This window comes from Ascaphus truei, chromosome 3 (genome assembly GCF_040206685.1).
Source record: "Ascaphus truei isolate aAscTru1 chromosome 3, aAscTru1.hap1, whole genome shotgun sequence".
Taxonomy (NCBI): domain Eukaryota; kingdom Metazoa; phylum Chordata; class Amphibia; order Anura; family Ascaphidae; genus Ascaphus; species Ascaphus truei.
In genome coordinates, this window is record NC_134485.1 from 54,409,735 (window position 1) to 54,422,425 (window position 12,691).

Sequence of the window (12,691 nt, forward strand, 5' to 3'; positions counted from 1 at the left end):
GGTATCAATGTGCATTCCGAATGTTAAGTGGGAGTCAAACCATAAGCCCAGGTATTTAAAACTAGTGACAGGGTGATGTTAGCGTTGGTTCGAATCAGGAGCTCAGTCACTGGAAGCTTTACAAATGTAGTCTTAGTCCCAAATACCATTGTTACAGTCTTGTCAGTGTTTAAAAACCGTTTGTTTTGGGAAATCCAATTTTCGAGTCTCAAAAAGTCAGACTGAAGTATGTGTTGAAGGTCAGAGAGGCTATGACTGTGTGCATATAGGATTGTGTCATCTGCATACATGTGTATTGAGGCTTCCTTACAAGCTGTGACAAGATCATTAATGAACACTGAGAAGAGTAGGGGCCCCAGAACAGAGCCTTGCGGGACACCACAGGTGATATCCAGGGGGTTGGAGTTAGAGCCTGAGATGGACACATGTTGGGATCTTCCTGATAGGTAGGACTGAAACCAGTTTAAAGCATGTTTCCCTATTCCAGAGCTCTGGAGTTTGGTAAGCAGGATAGCAGGATAGCATGATCGACTGTGTCAAAAGCCTTTGCAAAATCTAGGAATACTGCACCAGTGAGTTGTCCCCGTTCCATTCCACACTGGATTTCATTGCAAACTTTTAGCAGGGTAGTTACGGTGGAGTGTTTGGGGCGAAATCCAGATTGGAATTGGCTAGGGAAATTTGTCTTGGTGTAGAAATCTCTTAATTGGGAATGGACACATTTTTCCATGACTTTGGATAGAATTGAGAGAAGTGAGATTGGCCTGTAGTTTGAGACAGTGTTTTTGTCCCCACTTTTGAAGATTGGGACAACTCTGGCAGTTTTCCAGGTCTTAGGGATATAGCCTGCAGACAGGATAGAGTTGACTATGGACGCAATTGGTTTGGCAATGGCTGGGGCACCAAGTTGTAGGAACCTAGATTGTAGTAAGTCGAGTCCACATTGGCTGCTTAGTTTTAGTTTGAGGAGCGCTTGTATAATCTCCTCTTCAGATACTGGGCCAAATTGAAAATTGTGGGCAGTGTTGGGAGGGGGTGGGACTGTAGGGATACTCCCAGGATGAGATTCATGTTTTGGGTTTGTGCTGCGTTTCGCTAATAAGTTAGTGGCACACCCCACAAAGTAATCATTGAATGCATTTGCGATGTCAGTGAGGTTTGTCAGAGTAATATCCCCCTTAGTGATATTACTTGGTTATTGATGGTTAGGAGGCTGGAATATATGGTTGATAACCTTCCAGAAGTTATCACCTCTATGCTGGTGAAACACAAATTTACTTTTCAACCCCTGACCTTACACGTGCTGTACAGACTATAGTTTCTGAATGTCTCTCTGCTATATCATCCTGGACTGCCCTGCACTGACTTAAACTTAACATGGCAAAAACAGAGTAAATTTCCTCATACTTCCTCCCACACCTGGCCCTACTACCTATTTCCACATTACTGTTTAAAGTACTATCATTCACCCAGTAGACCAAGCATGCGGCCTAGGGTTAACACTCGACTCCTCTCTCACATTCTCCTCTCAGATTCAAAAGGTAGAAAAACCTGTCGTTTTTTCCTCTGCAATGTTACAAAGATATGCCCATTTATGGGTTGCTCGACTGCAAAAACTCTGACACAGACCCTCATGCTCTCCCATGTCGACTACTCTAACCTCCTGCTGTCCGACCTTCCTGCCTCTCACCTGTCTCCCCTACAATCTAGTTTGAAGGGTTGCATCCCTTGCTTTTATGACTCTTCAATAAAGATTGTTTTTGGCCAGACCTGCTCTTCTTTTTGGATCGTGGTGCACTGCATTCTCTATTTGCTCCCCTACAATCTATCCTTAATGCTGCTGCCAGAATCACTCTACTGTTTCCGAAATCTGTCTCAGCGTCTCCCCTGCTGAAATCCCTCTCCTGGCTTCCTATCAAATCCCGCATCTCGCACTCAATTCTCCCCTTCACTTTTAAAGCTTTACACTCTTTTGCTCCTCCTTACATTTCTGCCCTAATTTCTCACTAAAAACCATCCTGACTCTTGCATTCTGCTCAAAGATGTCTTCTCTCTACCCCTTTTGTATCTAAAGCCTCTCCCGCCTTAAACCTTTCTCACTGACTGCCCCACACCTCTGGAATGCCCTTTCTCTCAATATCCACTTGCACCCTCTCTATCCACCTTTAAGACCCACCTCAATACACACCTTCTTAAGGAAGCATATGAGTAGCTCCATGGCTGATAATTTATACATTATACATAAACCATGGCCTATTGCAGATGCACTTACCAGAATGCCTTCCTACTGTCTCTGTTCGTTCTTCCTACCAACCAATTAGATTGTACGCTCTTTGGAACATGGACTCCCCCATACATATTAAAAAGACCCCACCTCCCAATACATATTTTTAAAAAGCCCGCTCTCCAATACATATTTTTAAAAAGCCCGCACTCCAATACATATATAAAAAAAAGACTCCCACCTCCCCAATACATACTAAAAATACCCACACAATACATATAAAAAAAAGACTTACCTTGTGGATGATCAGGCCTGATCCAGTGGATGTGGGGGCCCGGCAGCAATAGGGATAGAGTCATGCAGGCGGTAGCAAAGGGAGGGCTGGGGCCCAGCCGAAAGGAATAGCAGAAGGGCCTGGCTAAAGGTCGGGCCCAACTTACAGTGCCGGACGCCCCCCCCCCCCCCAACTCGACGGGGTAGGTATACGAAAAAGGAACGGCTTTAGTGGGTTAGCACTCACAGGCACGATAGTGGCCTGCCCAATACAGACTCAGGAGCGGCTACCCAGCTGTAGAATGGTCCTTCGACATCCACTACGGGTCAAGGGCCCCCGCAGCTGTCCTTGCTCTTCCCTGCCCCTCTAGCAGAGTCAAGGGAAAGGTCCACTCTCCCCCGAGGGGAAGAGGAACAGAGAAGGCACTCTGATGTGTGACCTGCCTCTCTCAGTGGGGAGAGGCACACCTACTAAATTTGGATGGCAATCCCCTTAAGTACAGCCAGGCCGAGGGCACCAGGTCTGACTCATGATTGGGCAACCCAGCCCTGGTTCCACCTCCTCCCCTGACACTCAAGAACACTGTAGGGAGTGGGGAAACCCCATGTTTACCCATGGGGAAACCCCAGGACTACTCTTACCAGGGCTTACTGCCAGTGAGGGCAGACTGGTAGCCAAGAACAATTCCTGGCTATGCATTAATTTTTAATAAGCTTTTTCCTTATTCATTAATTGTGTACAAATAGCCATGTTAGTTCATTTGTGGTTGTGCAGAGTAAATGAGTACTTCAATATTAGGGGAAACCTTTTTTATTTGAACTAACAATTGATATTATAGGACAATCTTTCGATAGTTCTCTCTCTTCCTCAGGTTTACAAATATTCCATGAGTTTAACACAGATCTAAAAAAAAACAATCACAGAAGATGTGGAGGATTCATGGCAAAGGGGATGATAGACAAACAGACAGGGCAATTGTAGTCCGATTGTTTTATCACTATGTCTAAGGCTGCGGCCCCGCTAGCGCTGAGCGGGCGGTGCTTGGCGTGGTGACTTGCATATATATATATATGCAAGTCCCCGCTCACGTGATGCGCACGCGGGTATGCGCGTGCACACACGCGATGCGCTTAGGTAAATAAATTTTTTATACTTTCCCGCTCGCTCAATATTCGGCAATGCCGCCCCCTCCTCCCCCTGAGCGAGAGCAGACGCGGGACACTCGCCACGCATGCTTTGAGCGCCAGCACGCTCAGCGCTAGCGGGGCCGCAGCCTTAAGCTGCAACTGCCGGTTTTAGACCACTTGCCTTGAGAATTCTGCACTAAAACCCACCCAGTGCTACGAGATTTCTGCAGCCAGACTAATGGCCCATCGGATTAACTCAGCGGGGGCCCTGCATTTGAATGGGATTCATGCTGTATGAATCCTGCCGGGCTGTGAGTCCCATTCAAACACAGGGACCCCCACTGTGTCAATCCGATGGCAGCTTTCTGTGGACCATCTCACGAGTTCTGCGAGATGGTCACAGATTTTCCTTGGCAAGTGGTCCAAAAGCGGCAGTTGCATCTGTACATACGACACACACCTTTTTGGCTATTTGCATACAGTTTTTAGGCAGCATTCTGTATCTCAAATTAGTGCCATCTTGAGCAATCAATGTCAGGACAAAAGGATTAGAAACACTTTTGTAAAATGTGTTTCAAAAGCACAAGATAAAATCAGTCTTTCTTTAAGTTTGTTGATGGCTCTCAGTATATGTCAATGAATCAACACTTTTATCGTTTTCATTTGGACTACTGCATTTCCTCCAAAAGGAGTTTTTAAAATTATGCATTTCGTTTTTTGTTGCTTTTTCAGACATCTGACTCAATTTTTGGCGTTAAAGCAATGTCTGGATTTTATAGGAAAAAAGTACACAATGAAATACAATCCAAATATTTCTTTTTTTTCTTTTTCTTCTGGTTCTTGCATCTGTAGTTACTAATTTGTACTTAAAAAGGCCAGAAGGTCCAGTCAACTACAGATTAAAAAAGACATTTCCAAAGGTTTACTCACTTGTGTAGAGCATCATCTCTTTATTACAAAGACTACTGGAATATTTATTTAATTTTTTTTTTTTAAACAGTGTTTGAAAGGTTCACAAGCAAAGTAACTCAATGTGACAATACAAATCATACTAAGTTACAGCAAATGTTCAACATTCTTATTTTTCTTTCTTACCTACTGTAAAATGAAACATCACAGGTATCTTACAGTTATATTAGTAAATAAATGATCACAGGCTGACTTTAAACAGAAGAATATGATTCAAATTCCAGCTCTCCTTGTCACTATATCTTTGTGTGCATCATGCAATAAAATTATGATGTAAGCTATGTGGGCACGGACTCATTTTGCCGGCACAATGCTGTGCACATTTTAAGCGCAATATAATTATAATAAAAAATATATATTATTAGCACTAATTAACATTTTTTCCCCTTAAAACTATACATTTATTTAGTTACTGTACTTTTTTTTGTACTGAAATGCTAACTACAGTATATATATGTAATGTTGAAATTATGCAACCTTGAATATTATTTGTATTTAAAGGGAAATGTGCAGGACTGATATGGAAGTTTTATTACATTATATGTCAGACTTTTATAACAAAACAAGATACAGTGGTTGCTTGATGGGGGTGAGGATGAGGATTGCGAAAGAGTTAGGTTCCAATGAAATAAACGGGGTAAGCTTTTCAAATAATGCCATCTGCAGGAGATTCACTGCCATAAGCTCTGTCCCTAAAGACAGTTTGTACTTTACAGCATTAATATTCATTAGGTGTAACACCATATGTTACACAGCAGGAGACACTGCCAGCAGACTTTGTCAAAAAGCCAGGTTTAATAAAGCATTGTAAAACAAACATTATGATGATAAATACAAAATGACAGGCTAATTAAAAGAATCTTAATTGCCCTTTTTTTTCCATAATAACATTTGTTTAGAGCTTGTACTCTACTTGCTCACAATTCACTTTATATTATTTTACATAGGGGAATCCAACATTGACTAATTTAAGAGACTTAATAGCTTTTCCCTCAAGCTGATTAAAGGTTATTTAATGAACTGCTGTAAAAATTGCAGTCACTTGCAATTAAGCATTACTGACAAAAATAAAGAAATACATGTATTAGGGTCTGTTTATTTGTTGAGATTTTCTCCTATTTTACTTAGTGCATCACATAACAGTAGTAAAGCGAAAACACAAATTGCGGGAATATTTTAAATGGCTAAAATTCAGTGGTGAATATAGCATAGTTTTAATAATGAACAGAACATACAGTAAGCTTAAACACAAAAAGCTTATGATAAGGAGAAATGTAGAGAAGTGTACTTTTTATACAACTTTTTTGAAGATATTGATCCTATTCACTTATAACCTCTGTTTCACTAAGCCTTATTTTTACTGAGTCATGAATTGATTTCCCTTTATTATCTAATAACTAATAACTGGTAATCTCACAAATATGCTGCAATTTGAGGCAACAACAAAAAAACCTGGAATGAAAAACAAATATAATACTCCATCCATCAATACTACAATCAAAGTGGCACTGTACACACACACATATATATATATAATGTATATGTATATATATATATATATATATGTGTGTGTGTGTGTGTGTGTTTATTTCGTTAGCCACAGAACGGTATTGTCTATTAGTTTTTGATATATATATATATATATATAATAATCAAAAAATAAATAGATGATACCGTTTTTTTATTTTTTGATTATTGAAGCTCGGCTAACACGGTACTGATACATCTCTCTCTCTCTCTCTCTCTCTCTCTCTCTCTCTCTCTCTCTCTCCACGCAACCTGTCCCGATCGCAGTGCCAAATACATGCAGTCAGCTGTAAAGTAAATAGCCCTAGCGCCCCTACTGGCGCATCACCTGACAACCCGAATGTGTGCCTGACAGCCTATACCGGGCGAGCATCAGCTGCAGCACTGTGACTGCTAGTTTATCTAGGCACACGTCTGTATACAAAAAAGGAGCCTCTATAAAGGGCCACAGGCAGCCCAACAGTGTACTGAGCATTTGAAGTGGTATGCACATATAACATAATCGCTGTATTAAACATGCCTATGTGTCCTATTTCCCAATGTGTTAAACTGCATACCAATAGCAATGATGCTGAGCAGATGCTGGAATTAAATATCTGTTCTGTATGTATCAGCAAGATAGCCTAGATGATAAAGATGATACCACACATCATAGGCATCCTGACACCAAGTGATGAATACATAAACATCATAGTGCATATCAATGTTAAAAGACACTAAAGGAAGCCTGACCTAGGACAGCTGATGTGCGTCCGGTATAGGCTGTCAGGCCCACATTCGGGTTGTCAGGTGATGCGCAAAGTAGCGAGCACAACAGCTGTTTTTATTGCTCATGAGCAGAGAAACTACCTTTGCGGCTATTGAGGACTGTTTTTGGGCTGCCGAGTTCCCCCTGACTGCGGTTATATGCAGTAACTCATGGTGGATAGTGCCAGTTGAAAGAGCTGTTACCTGAGGAAATCTTCACATGGGACGCTGAGTGATGACATCATCCGATTCCAGGAATATCCGTACATCTTGCTGAGTTACCTGTTACAGCAGAGGAGGCACCAAAGGAACGGCTGGCGTGGACTCATTCGTCTATGGCGAATGAGTATTTCTCATATGTGCTTGATTTTATGCTCTGTTTGTGAGTGCGCTTTTTATATGTTATAGTCCCATAAAATTTTTTATATACTTTAATACACTAGGAGTGCGCCTGTTGTTCTTTTGTTTTTTTCAGATATCCTTGGGATTTGGTGATCCATATACTCGGGCTGCAAATCTCCAGTGATTATATATATCTTTGGACTCTAACTTGTGGACTGGTTCATATATATTTTTATTATATTTTTATTATATATTTTTTATTTTCTTTACAGTACAATATTATATATATTTTTAGTAATATTTTTATAGTCTAGTCTACTACTATATACAGCTACTATAGTTAATATTTCGCCTTTGGGTTTCTATTGGTTACATAGCCTGATTGCTATATCTTTTCTAACAAAGCTAAATTTCATTTGGATCAGTATACTAAGGCGCTACTCCAATTTGTTGTTTTTTCTTTATATATATATATATATATATATATATATACACATACTGTACATACATATATACATACATACATACATACATACAGTACATACATACATACATGTATGTTCTCAATTCTCCATATTCACATGTTTGAAATCAGGATGCGTCTCAGAATTGATGTTTTAAAAAAACGAGGCTGCAAGGGGGTGCTGCTGTAGTACCGACTGGGCTTGAAGCTGAAGCTGCTGGGTTACCCGCAGTTTGTGGAAGGAGGAGGTTAATCCTGGACTTGTTCAATACCACGTGGATCCCTGAACGACTTGATGCAGCAGAGACCATGCTTCCTAGTCACTCTATAAATTGTCCCATTCAAACCTCGCACAAACACTGACCTCACTCATTCACAACCTTCTGGGGATGTTGCCATGTCCCTGCCTGTGATTGTCCTGTTCTGTCCGCCCACCTTGGCTGAGCAGGAGGTTGCTGTTCTTTCCCGAAAATTGTTATTACCGTATCTCCTCGATTGTAAGTACTAAATCAGTGGTGCGTCACAATCGATGGAGCCTTACAATCGAGGAAATACGGTATATTTAGATGGTACGTGTGAGACATAATGCTAATGAGATGAAGGAAAAGGGGAGAGAGAGGAAGAGGCAAATGGAGAGGAAAAGTAGAGAAGAGAGGTGGAAAATTCTGAGGGCAAGATCATTTAGGCTAAAACAAAGTGAATTTAGGGAAGAGGATGTTATTAGATTTTTTAATGGATTACAGCTAATAAGACTATAAACTAGAATGCTATATAAACAATTTGAATTGACAGCCTCTGACAAGCAGGAGTAATGCAGTTCATGGAATTGTTAACTACTGAGGTGATTTCCTTATTTAGTCTCTGGGTCTTATCAAAGCACAGTGGCTGCAGTCAGTGGAATTGTGCAGCCAACATTCTCACCAAGCTTCCACCAATTTCTGAAAGCCCTGTAAAAACATGGTTTGGAGTATATATTTCTACAGCGAGAGGACAGCAATGCAGGATTTGAAACATACAGATGTAGCAAAACTTACCATTCCCTTGACGAGGGAATCTAAGTGTAAATCCCTGGCATTTATTTGCATCTTTCATATGCGGCGACTGCGATTGAGCCGCGAATGAGCATCTAAAAAGCCTTTTCCACACGGTTTAAACATACGAGAAGGGCTTACAGAATAGCAAGACCTGTAAATCCAAGCATAAAGGGCCCTTTCTACACAGATATGCACACCTCGCAGCTACTAGAATATGCCCCAATGTGTAAATGAACATAGACAACTATGCCATGTTATTTGTATGATAGATTGTCACCTACATTATTGTAACAGGTCATGATTTCAAAAGGGTGAAGTTACAGGAGATTGTCAGCAGTTTTCGTTAACTTACCTGGGCTTTAGCTACAATTTCAATATTGCCTTTTTACTAAATATGACTCTCTTCACATTGTAAGCATCTTCAAAGCATGTTTTTTTGGTGAAGTTTGTGAATCAGGAGAAATTACCAAGCATTTTAAGTCTATGTGCAAGGTTAAGTGTCCTTTGTATATTGCCATTTAATTTTGAAATTCTGTTGACAACATGTCATCATATCAAATGCACATTTTTACTCTTGCAAAATAGGAAGTTTCTGAAATTGATTATCACCTGCCTTACTTTAAACCCCATACAATGGTATAATCCACCATGTATGGTATTGCAGGAAGGAAACACCCTTTCCTTTTTACAGATTCAGCCCAAGCAACATCCCACACCAAGACACCTTAACAAATCCTGCTATAGTTCAGGTAAGGATATGTCTATATTTATTATACCTGGCCATTCATAACACCCTCCCCCTTCATTCCTGCTAGAACTACCTGCATGTGTAAAATATATTAAGACTGTGCAGCTAATAAACCATTCCTGCATTCGTTTGACTGCCTTCAGGACACCACATGAAAAGTTAGAAAAGATTAGAGAAAAATAGAGAAAGGATAGCTGGGCCCAGTAAAAAGAAAACAGAAAAGACAGACAAGTTGTGCACTAATTGCAAGAAAACAAATATGCACTTTACTCTACACACAAATTTACAAGCAGTCCTGTCACATGAGTGAAGCGGGTACTTCACCCTTCATTCACCCCCTCTGCCCCCAATAAGCATTACAATATGTTAAAATCACCAATACACAACCCATCCCCTCGCCCCCACATGAAACCAGCATTTTTTTTTAAAAACAGGATTCATACCAGAGGCCTGCAGGGGTCCCTGGGTGGTCCCCGCGGGTGTCTGGGAGTCCCCGGATCATCCCCACAGGTGTCTCGGGACCCTCAGTGGTTTACATAGGTGCCAGGGGTCTCCGGGTGGTCCCCATGGGTCTCCGGGGGTCCTCGGGTGGTTCCCGTAGGTGTTCGGAGGTCCTCGGGTAATCCCCGTGGGTCCCCGCTGGCCTGTGGTTCCATTCTGTTGCATAAAAAATAAATCTGGCATACAATTCAATATATAGACTACCCCCTCACCAAACACATAGAGCACAGTAATGTGCAAAATAACTATTATCCAGATATCGATAATAGCTAATTTGCCCATTATTACAACAAACATTAGCCAATAAGCAATAATAATGTAAATAAAAACCTTTCCACTTAACCCTGCCATTATGAAGTGTGTCCTCGTCAGTATACTGCAGGGCCATGTCCTCTGTTGCCAGAAATAATACATGAAGATCCGGACCAGGTAACAAAATCTTATTTCTTTGATCTCCTAACACCTTCTTCTTTCTTGATTTGTAATTATTTCTTGCTTTTCTTCATCTTCTGTCGTCATCTATTAATCCAAAAACCCCAATGGTAAATCCTCAACACGATGTTGTCTCGTCGTCTTCTTGAGCCCAAATGAGGCACGAAGGACTTAAATATGGCCTATGACGTTACATTTTTGGGTCAGATGGTACAGCTCCAATCTGATTGAATGCTGTATCATGTGCCCGCCTCTTTTTTTGTTGTTGAAGGATGTGACGTAATCTCCAAGGGAGGTAAGTCACATCTTTCAAACCACGGCTATATCACATGGTATTATAGCCAATGGGATTGAAGACAATCCCATTGGTTACTGTACCATGTGATAGTTTACCTGAGTTAAAAAGGATGTGATGTCACTTTACAGGATGATGTCACATCCTTTTGAACTCATGTAACTAATCCCATTGGCTATAATACCATGTGATATAGCCATGTGTTTGAAGGATGTGACGTACCTAGAGATGATGTCACATCCTAAAAAAAAAAAAAAAAAAAAAGAGGCGGGCACATTATACAGCGTCCAATCACATTGGAGTTGTACCATCTAACCCAAAAATGTGATGTCATAGACCATACGCCATACGCCTTGAGCCTCATTTGAGCTCAAGAAGACGACGAGACAACATCGTGTTGAGGATTTACCATTGAGTTTTTTGGATTAACAGATGAAGAAAGAAAATGAAGAAAAGCAAGAAATAATTAAAAATCAAGAAAGAGGAAAGTGTTAGGAGATCAAAGAAATAAGAATTTTGTTACCTGTTCCGGATCTTCATGGTGGATGCATTGGATTGAGTTGGATGATGTCGCGGTATGAGAGCTTTCTGATACCCCAGGATTCGGAGGGCCAAAGCTTCTAAATTTATGTTACAAATTGAATGTATGTCAATTAATTTTTTTGCAAGTTTTTGGATTGGATCTTGAATTTATGTTTTTCATTGCCCATTCACTGATAATGTATTAATCTGTGGCCCTTTAGGGCACAGATAAATACAGTATTAGCCAATGTTTTTTTGTTTTTTTGGAAAATGTTTGCTTTATATTGTGGGTTATTTTCTATTTCAGTTTATTTTTTGGCTTTAATTGTTTGTCATTATGCTGACTTGTTTATATGTTTGGATCGGATTGATTATCGTTTTTGATTAATTATTTCTTGTGTTGGCTCCTGCTTTTAATTGATGTGTTGGCTAGTTTTTTATTGATTAATTGATTTGTTGGTTACTACTTTAAATTCTTTAATAGTTTTGTTGATTAGTGCTTTTATTAATAGAATTGGTTGGCTAGTGTTTTTATTTATTGAATTATGGTATCTAGGTGCTTGTGTATTTTTATTATTGTGAATTTTGGGCCTCAATTTCTTTTTATTAGGGTAACCATTGAGTGGTATAGTGGCTTATCATGCACATATTATATGGGTATGATGTACCACTATACCAATCAATGGGCACAGGGTGGGTATAGTGGGTCCGGGATGGGTGGTTAGGCCCCCCGAGTGGCTTGTGCGTCCGGGATGGGTGGTTAGGCCCCCCGGGTGACTACCGGGTGACGGGGGCCAACCCCTTAATTACTACAGAGGTTATTAACCGCTAAGGTTAGGGGCCATTAGATTGTTTTATTTCATGTATTATTTCTGGCAACAGAGGACATGGCCCTGCAGGATGCCGACAAGGACGCCTTACATAATGGCAGGGGTAAGTGGAAAGGTTTTTTATTTACATTATTATTGCTAACTGCCTAATGTTTGTTTTAATAATGGGCAAATGGTTATTTTGCACATAACTGTACTGTATGTGTTTGGTGGGGGAGGAGGTGTATTTATTGAATTGTATGCCACATTCATTTTTTTACAACAGGATTGGTACTGCAGGCCATCAGGGACCCAAGGGCATCCTTTGAGGACCCCCGGACACCCACGGGAACCACCCGAGGACCCCCAGACACCTGTGGGAACCACCCAAGGGCCCCCAGACACCCGCTGGGACCACCCAGGGACCACATTGGGGCCCGCAGACACCCACAGGGACCACCCGAAGACCCCCGGACACCCACAGGGACCACCTTGGGACCCTCGAACACCCATGGGAACCACCCGAGGGCCCCCAAACACCCATGGGAACCACCCGGGGACTATGTTGAGGCCCCAGGACACCCACGGGGTTCACCTGAGGACCCCCAGACACCTGTGGGAACCACCTGTGGACCCACAGAACCCAAGGGGACCACTTGGGGACCCTGTTGGGGCCC